The sequence below is a fragment of the Quercus lobata genome, chromosome 1, assembly GCF_001633185.2.
Source record: "Quercus lobata isolate SW786 chromosome 1, ValleyOak3.0 Primary Assembly, whole genome shotgun sequence".
In the NCBI taxonomy this organism is placed as follows: Eukaryota; Viridiplantae; Streptophyta; class Magnoliopsida; order Fagales; family Fagaceae; genus Quercus; species Quercus lobata.
The window spans coordinates 54,969,080-54,978,848 of NC_044904.1; the positions used below are offsets into that span (position 1 = coordinate 54,969,080).

Consider the following 9,769-nt stretch of genomic DNA (forward strand, 5'->3'; position numbering starts at 1 on the left):
CTCTTTTTAATAGTTATATATATATATATATATATATATATATAAAGTTGTAGGGTCTCAATTCAAGGCCTAAGCCCAACAGGTATGGGGTTCTGGCCCAGGGAGCTCGAAACAATGAATTTATAGAAAGTGGGCTACAAAACTAGGCCTCAATGAAGTGTATACTAGCTAAAATTTGGGTCATATAACAATTGAAAGCAAGAAAATCCCCTTCATGTCCATTAGATATTCAGTCCGAAGAGATGTAGAGGATGTATATCGGTCCCTACTTAAAGGCTATGGTTCTAACACTGTTCTTCTATTCTAAGTTCATTTTTTCTCCGTCCCCTACTTCATGGGAACTCCCCTCTCTTATATAGCCCTCTTGAAGTCATCAGGGCCTTACGTAAAAACTCAGGTAACTTTTGTACGTAAAAGCCCCCTAGACCGAACGGTTGAATTTTAACCGGAATGCAATTTCGTCTAACAAATTTTTTTACTTCCCAACTTTTTCAGTTTTCTTAAATTTTTGTATTCAAACTTCAAAGTCTAAGATTGAAAGTGCTTTCTTAATTCTCAATCTCAATCATTGAGAAGTAATGCACTCGGTGCAATACCCCAAATCTCAATCCTATTGTACATATGTTGCAACAATGGCAGCTCTTGACACTTCTAATGTTCTCACTCACTTGTAATAGTTTTAATAGTCTCCCTTCTTGTAATGGCCCCCTCAAGATGCTGTGAATGTTTATCAAAAACTAATCATGTTGAGAATTGTTGAGAAGAGAGGGATGGGCAAAGGGCAATTGCAATTATGTACAACAGGATACAATTACTACGAGGACAGGTTATGTACTACCACAGGGCCATTCTTAAAGACAAGGCATCAAGGCCACAAGGTCAACGATGGCACTTGCAACCTTCAAATTTGCATAAAACGTGCGGATGTTGTAAGTTTTTTTTTTTGAGAAACGGATGTTGTAAGTAAAATGCTGTGACAATCTCTTTGAATTTTTTTATATCTTAAAAATGTTGTTTGGTTTAAAATCAAAGTGATAAAATTAGTTTTTACACCCCTGGAATCAGAATATAACTCCGGCTACTGGCCATGGGAGGAGGAGGGTGGGGACTGGTGGTATGTTCATGCAGCAAAATCTTCCCCCTTTATTATAAAGGAAATGTTGGGATTTAGGGTCCGTTTCATTAGAGGGTGGAAAAGTGAGAGAATAGAAAATTAGAAGGTGATAGAAAAGTTGGAGGGTAGAAGAGATTTTAATTTTCTTTCATGGTGTTTGGTTGGGAAAATGAAAAAGTGAGGGGATGAAAAAGTTTTTTGTTTGGTTGAGAAGAATTTGTATAAATTTACTGTCGTGTCCCAATTAGATAAAACAAAAAATAATACGTTAAATTTCTATTAAAAAATTGTGTATGAATGAACACTTTATTTTAAATAAATAATATTCAGTAAAAAAAAAAAAAAAAAAATCCTGTTGAGAAAAGAAAGGATGAGCACCAAAAAAGAAAAGGAAAAACGAAAAGAATGATAATATCAGAAAATACAAAAAAAAGGATGTGCACATAAAAAAGAAAAGAAAAAAGAAATGATAAATTATGAAAAGACGAAATAGCAAAGAGTAAAAAAAAAAAAAAAAAAAAAAAAAAGAAGAAGAAGAAGAAGAAGAAGAAGAAGAAGAAGAAGAAGATTTAATAAAAATTTGAACGTTGGACGGGCAATTTCGTCCAAAAACCCAACTCCCTATTTACCCTCATGTTTTTTTCCCTAGGAAGATTAAGTTTTGGTGGGCTTGAAAAGAAAACTATTGGGCCGCACCATTTTCTCTACCCCTTTCCACTCCCAACCAAACACACATTTTTCCCTTTTTCTCTCTCTCATTTTCTATCCCTCTAGTTTTCACTCCAACCAAACGGACCCTTAAAGATTTTCACATTGTTGTGTACCCTAGAAACTCTAGAGGATATTGATACATTCTTTTCAACAACTTTTCTTATTCAATGATTGGCAATTAATTTCATTTTTCCTCATCTACCTTGTTCAACAATGCTTTTACTGAGGTTTAACTAGCAGCCCATTGTTTCCTTAGTGTTGGTGGGGTAATTATAGAATATTCAAGGACTATGATCAATGTGTACTCTCCCATATAATTGTATGTTTTACTAATTAAATTTATGAAGAGATCCACTAGTAATGTGAGAAGTGAGGGTACAATGTTTATTATACTCTCACTTTTTTTTTTTCCTACCAACAAGGGAGTCTAAAGCTCTCTTAATATCTAACTCTTTATGCCCAATACCCTAATTAACGACCGTGATATAGTTGTATCTGGAGCCGACCCTAGGCCTAGGCCATGTCCTAGGGCCTCTAATGGATAAAGGCCCCCAAATGGGAAACTAAGCAATATTTTTATAAATGAGTTATACATTTTCCTTTCCACTTTTAGAATGCTCAAAAAATTGAATGATGTTAGAAATATTACAAATTTTACTAAATAGATCTTACAAAGTATTGTGTCATGAATCAAAATAAGCAATTTCAAATACTCGTTTATTATCTTATAGTTATTGAAGTACTACCAATCACATTCTCTTCCATATCAGTTTGTAAGTTTTTTGTAGTAAAATTTATAATAGATTTAGTATTTTTTTTTTTTTTTAAAGATGATTACAATATGCTGCTAATCCTGTACTTTGAACATTTTTTCCTTCTAAATCTCCAAACACTTTGTACATAAAAATGTGACAGTTAAGTTACAAAGCTCTTGACTAGTAGAGATGCATCTTAAAGTACCTATAAGAAGGTTATAGATAATTAATATGAAACAGAAATTGTTAATTAGGTAATTAGATACCTATAATAACTTCTTGAACTATGAGTACATAAAAATGCTTTATTTTTTATGGGGAATATAGATGAAACACAATCAATAACTGGCATGTTAAAAAGAAAATTAATAGTGCCAATCAATGAAATTCACTATTCAAAATTAAGAGGGTAGTCCATAGAAATAGACAACTCAAAGAGAAAATAATATGGCATACAATCATTTAATTACCTTTTTTTTTTTTTTTTGGATAATCCAAATCATTTTTTTTTGATAATGATAATCCAAATCATTTAATTACCTAAGCTTTCCACTTCTTTATATGCATCACTACTAAAACAAGACAGCCATCTGTTCAAGCCAAACAAGAAATTAAAAGACCATCATCTCTTTTCTCTATTTTTCTAGCCATGGAGAGCAAAAAGACCAAGGGAAAACAAAAGATTGAGATGAAGAAAATAGACAAAGAAGTTAATCGTCTTGTTACTTTCTCAAAACGTAGGTCTGGACTGGTATCAACAAAAAAGCTAGTGACTTGGTGACTCTATGTGGTGCTGAAGTTGGTGTGGTAGTTTTCTCACCAGCTGGAAAGTCCTTTTCATTTGGTCATCCCTCAGTTGAGTCTGGGGCCAACCGCTTCCTAAAACAAAACCCTCCACAATCCCAAGAGGATAGTAGTACCCATCCTTTGGAGGCTCAATATTGGAGGGTGAGAATCAATGAGCTCAACCAACAATGCGATGAGCTTCTCAGGCAACTCGAGGCTGAGAAAGATCGAGAAAAGGCACTTCAGAAACTGAAAAAGGCAAGAGAAAATAGGGGTTGGTGGGAGGTTCCTTCTGAGGAGCTTAACTTTCAAGAGTTACAACAAATGAATGAATCATTGAACGTGTTCCACAAAGTTCTGTGCGCTCGTATGAAGGAGAAGACTATAGCTGGGTTACCCTCTTCTTCTTCTACCTTTCTTGCTGATATTTCTGCCCAAGGAACCGTCCCTTTTGCCCCTAATGCCAGTAGAACTAATCCTTCTAGCTTTCCCTCTGGCTATGGCTATGGACAAGGGCACTTCTGGACCTATGTTTGGATCCGGTTTATTGCTGAAAACTGAAAACTTTTTGCTGAAAACATTGTAATAAAATAATTTTTAAAAGTATGAATAGTATCGTGAGACCCAAATTTTAAAGTTGGATTTATATTTTCCAGTACTTGTGGGTCCCATAAACAGTGTACAGGACCCAGCCAAAAAACGCAAATGCCAGACACAATGCAAATGCGTTCCTATCCAAACTCACGCCTAGTTATAGTTTATTTTCATTATTTGAGGTTTTTTAAAATTGAAAAAATAAAATGAAAATGGAGGGAAAACTGAATATTTTTAATTCTCCTCTTTTTGGAATATGTAATGTGGGATTTAAAGATCTTATGATTTTCTGCAAATTATTAATTAACTTCTATATTTTCTTCATGTACCATAAACATTAACAATGTATATTTATGAATACTCTCTTGTTACACAGTACAGATCCAGCCACTTAATTATATTTTTAGTTTTCACTACCAGTTTTTATTTATTTATTTATCTATCCACATGCTTATGAAGGAAAATAGGAACTGATGGAATCAAGGATATAAACTTGTATTATGTGTTTCAGTTTGTGATGCACAAATTATAATTTGTTGAGTGTCTTTTGTCCATATCAAACTTTGGTTGCTTTATAAAAATTTTAATAAATATAAATAATGTCGTATTTCCTCTTTTCACATAAATAGTGAGTCCCACACTCCCACTAGTTAAATTTCATGGTGAGATGTACTATTTAGATGAGACTAGAGAGTATGACATTATTGCACACCCGTATAATTTTTTCGATTAGTAGAACACTAAGAGTGGACTAGTGTTTACACTTTATTTTCCACCAATTGTAGTATAAAAAATGCTTAATTTTTTTTTTTTCAATTTTAAACATTAATTACTACTTTATAAGGAATAATACAGATATGTAGCAAACTATGGTTGATAAAACATAAAACAAAATACTAATGCCACATATTGTGAATGAGAGGTCTTACGAGACCTTCTTGAGATACCTTGTTGGTATTTGATGATGCACAAAAATCGTCAGTGAGTTGATCGTCCACACATGCGTCAATGGGTGCACCTGAAGAATAAAAAAGAAAAACCAATCAAAGGGCACCGATGGGGTACCAACCAAAGACCCTCTGAAGGTTAAGTCAAAAGAAAGCTCCAACAATGCTAGAGAGTATGAGCTTTAGAGAAATTGTACGTACCTTGTTTTCTAAGGGCCTTTGGGTTTTTATAGTAGTGTAGAACCAACCTCCGTTTCTTGTGTAGCAAGGCGTTTCCTTATGGATAAGATCATCATTAATGGGTGGATATCATGAGATCCTCCTTATGTTAGGATTCTATTCGTATTGGGACTCTATAGGCTAGGGTTAATCATGAGACGCAAGTTGTTTCCATTTAAGATTCCTTGGAGATCACTAAAACCAAGTGGATGCCATGTGGCCTTTAGATCCGTCCACTATGTGTCCGTGCATTTTGGATCCGTCCACTATCAGCCCACTGATCTAGCACCGTCAAGTTTATTTAAATGGATCCGTCATCACTAATTTTACCCTCTTCAGTATCGAAGAAAATATCTTATTCAGATACCTTGTTGGTATTGGAGAAAATATCTTAAGAGTTGATCTCATAAAATACCTTCCATTGTTATTGATGATAGCAGTGTTAGGTATTGTTTATTATTATTATTATCATTATTTTTGGATAGGATTGTTTATTAATATTAGCATTAAGACTTTTACCAGTTTTGAGTCATTAATTAGTGTTCTAGATGTACTACCTTTTTTTTTTTTTTTTTTTTTGGTTACAGAAATAAAGCTAATTTTTTTTTAAAGACAGGTTTAGTAACTCTTATTACTTAATTTCATCACTATAGTAAATAATGAAACTTCTTTGATCACGTACTCTATGAAAGAATGTGTGTGTGTGGGTGTGGGGGGGGGGGGGGGGGGGGGGGTGGTTTCTCATTCTTAACCCTAAACTCTTTAAACCCTAAATAGGGATGGAGCTAGGATTTTGAGTGAGGGGGGCGAGATACACTTAAACCCAAATGCTTAAAAATTTTGTTATAGCCTAAAACTGCATATTGTAGCTCTAGATTAACCCAAAAACAACCATGTTTTTTTATCCAATCTACTTATAAAAGAATATATGTGTGTGTGTGTGTGTGTGTGTGTGTTTTTTTTTTTTTTTTAATCCTAAACTTCTTTGGAGAACTTCATCAAACACTCAAGCTACAATTATCCTATGCTAATTCTTTAAGATAAATTTCATAAATCATTTGAAATCCAGATAGAAACTCACAAAAAGAATCAAAATTTAATGAAAATTTGAATAAAGAAAGTGTACTTTTTGTGAAAGTATGGAAGTATTAAACAAAAATGGAGCATGAAAATTCAAATCCAAACTTTATATATTTTATATTTTGCTTTTTATCCTTGCATTGGGGGGACCATTGCCTCCCCTCGTCCAAGCATAGCTATGTCCCTGACCATAAACCCTTAAATGCTACACCTGTTTGCCCTTATACCCAGTAAATCTTATATAATGTTTTCACATATTTTAGTTTTCTAATAGTGGTTGATAATTTTTTACTAAAACTTTTGTATTTAGTATTCCACCATGATCCTTTCTCAAAATTTTTAATAAACTTATCAAGAAAAAAAATTCTTATAGTTTTTGAGTGATTAAAATATGTTATTTGTGGAAAGCATATGTTAATTGATTAAAGTTGGGTTCAGCTTGTTATTAAACAATTATTAGAGTATGAAAAAGGTGTTGATGAGCTCCTATATATTACATTTACATGTCCAGGGACCAGGGTAGAGGGCACAATGAGATGTCCATGCCTTAATTGTCACAATTTCTTTCATGTTACTCAAGATGATGTCAAAATGTTTTTTTTTTTTTTTTTCTACTATATATATGTAATGGATTAGACGTATAACCATGAATACATAATGAAGAAATATTTTATGGCACATAATTTGAAAATGAAGAGGATGATGTTCATATGTTGTAATGATTGCAAGATCTGATGCGGATTAAACATTGAAATGTTATTTAACATCCAAAGAGGTGAGCATTGGGGGATACATTTTATGATGGAGATGATCAATTGAAAATACTCGTGATTTTGAGCAACCGAATGTTGAAGTTTAGAAGCTTTTATGATTGTTAAAGGATAATAAACAGAAATCATATCCAAATTGTGAAGGTAATTATCATTTGTTACATTTTTAAAAAAAATTCTTATATAAAATTTGTAAATTATAGCCATATAATCACTATTTTGTAAATATCAATGCACTTGTACGAGCATTAGTTATAAGCCCACTCCATCAACCTGCGCATGCTTAAGAATATAGGGTCCAATGTAAGGTCAGGGCCCATGTCAATTCGAGGGACCAGTGCTTGATCGAGGTCCAGTACCAGGTTAAAGTTTGTATAGGACGGTAATGGTATTGCCTTGGGGAAATTGCCTGCCGAGCACCGTTTGGCAATGGGTGCAACTTTCAAGAGAGTCACATTTGTCATGAGAAGTGAGTCCCATCTGGTCAGGAATCCCAGAAGGACCCACCAACATGAAAAGCAACCCTCTCATCATGACAACCCCACTTAGGGAAGTCTATAAATAGGGGTCAAAGGTGTGAGAAAGGGGGTTGGCAATTTTGGGGGGAAGAGAGATACACGAGAGAAAAGAGAGGAACCATTAAAAAGAGTAAACTCAGTACTACTTATCTTGTGTCTTCTCGGGAAGCACACGCACAGGGTCAAAGAATTCCAATTAGGCTTGAAACATCTTATCTTGGGCTGTTAGGTTGGCTTTCAAAGGTTTTCCCATTGTAGGGAATTTCATACCCCTCAAAACAAGTAAATTGGGATTCAAATTCAAAAATTCGTATAGTATTTTGGGCTTGGCACCACAATACTACTTATAGATAATTAGTACATGAAAATCAATGCAATTACCTCATCAATACATAGGAATAAGGGTCTTTTTAATGAGTGCCCGGACAAGTTGAGAATTAATAAATGCTCAATTATGACACATTTTTCAAAGAAAAAAATTGTTAATTATTCATTGACTTACATGCACAAATTATTATCGTTGTGTGTACTTTTTGGATATATATGTGTACAGCTTAACTTTATTTCTTCAAAAATATATAAATATATGTGTACAGTTTTTTTTCTTTTCACATAAAAACTTTGTTTAAATGGATTGTTAACCAATGCCCTAAGGGCATTCATTAGCGTTTCCCATATATTATTTAATAAATTAAAAAATGCACCTTAACTACTACTTTAGAGCACTCGTTAACAAAAAGATAGACCATTATATCTAAAATTAACATCCAAAGAGGTGAGCATCGGGGGATACAATTTATGGTGGGGATGATCAATTGAATACTTAAGAACCTAAGCAACTGAATGTTGAATTTCAGTAGCTTTTATGATTGTTAATGGATGATAAGAAAAAGTCAAATCCAAAATTTGAGGATAATTAAATTATTATGATTGTTAATGAATGATCATTTGTTAATTGTTACATTAGGAAAATTGTAATATTACAAATCAAATTTCTTTTTGATAAAAAAATATTCTTAATAACCATATAAGTACTATTTTGTAAATAATTAATGCACTTTTTATAGACAATTACTTGAAAATCAATGCATTTTTCTCATTAATACATAGCAATTAATAAATACATAGAAATAATGGTCTTTTTAATGAGCATATGTTTTTTTTTTTTTTTTTGAGTAAACAATAATACTTATTAGAACACACATGAAAATAGTAATATTAGTATTTTAAACTGGGTTTATAATACATTATTTAACTAGAGTACAATTACAAAAAGGCCAAACCTTTGTTGATGCTCATTTTGGAAGCCCAGTAGCAAGAAGAAACCCAATAATATGGGCAGAGAAAAGTTAGTGGATAGAAAGAAAAATCATTAAGCCCAAATGGCAGAAACAATGGATCATAGGCCCATAAAGTAAATAAATGTGCCTAAAGGAGCCCGGAGAGAGAAGTAGTAAACCCATGAGTATTATGAGATGTAGAAAAGTAAGAATGAGCCATATCAAGCCTGAAATAATGAAGTAAGAAAGTAAGGGGTTGATGGAAAGCCCACAAGTTAATTGGGCTAAGGAAGTCCAAAAGAGTTGGTAAAAACCCATGAGAATGTAGAATTAGAAAATGGACCAAGGATGCCCAAGGAAAGCAAATGGGCCAAGGATGTCCAAGAAGAAAGAAATGGGACAAAGGAGCCCACAAGCAATGTAATGGGTCAAGAAAGCCCAAAGTAGCATGAGTATAAATCCAATAGCCATATTCAGTCATTGAGAGAAAAACAGGCAGTAGGCTCAAAAGAGTCCTAGCAAGCATGGGTCAAATAATACCACGGCAGGAATAGCAAAGTGGTATGGCAAGAATGGCAACAAGATTACAAAATGAGCAAAGAATGGACTAAAGAAGGGAAACCCACAATCAAGTAAGGTCCAGCCCTCAAAAGGAGCAAGCCAATAAAGAATAGAAAATCAGAAAATCAGTTCATGCCATAAGAGGTCAAGGATGAGCGACAGAATGCATAGATGAGCCTCCAGACCGTGGCAAACGCATGAGCAGCAGATAGGCTTTTGACGTACATGGGAAGTGGAGTACACGCAAGGCCCAAGCACTACCAATTTGTACCTAGCCAATATAGGAGAGGTGGGTCATGGGTCAGAGGTAATAGAGGGTATGGTCTGGCGATGGGGAGAAGGGAAAACCTATTCTAGGATTCCTACTCAGATTCTTTAGGAGGTGATGTCCTGTTGGGATGACATACTACCCAAAAGAAAGAAGGATGAGTTAG

The 9,769-nt window shown here is 33.9% G+C and overlaps 1 pseudogene; it reads left to right on the top strand.

Annotated features, from left to right (window-relative positions):
• Nucleotides 1–3,229: 3,229 nt before the first annotated feature.
• Nucleotides 3,230–3,927, top strand: LOC115955887 (annotated as a pseudogene).
• Nucleotides 3,928–9,769: the final 5,842 nt, after the last annotated feature.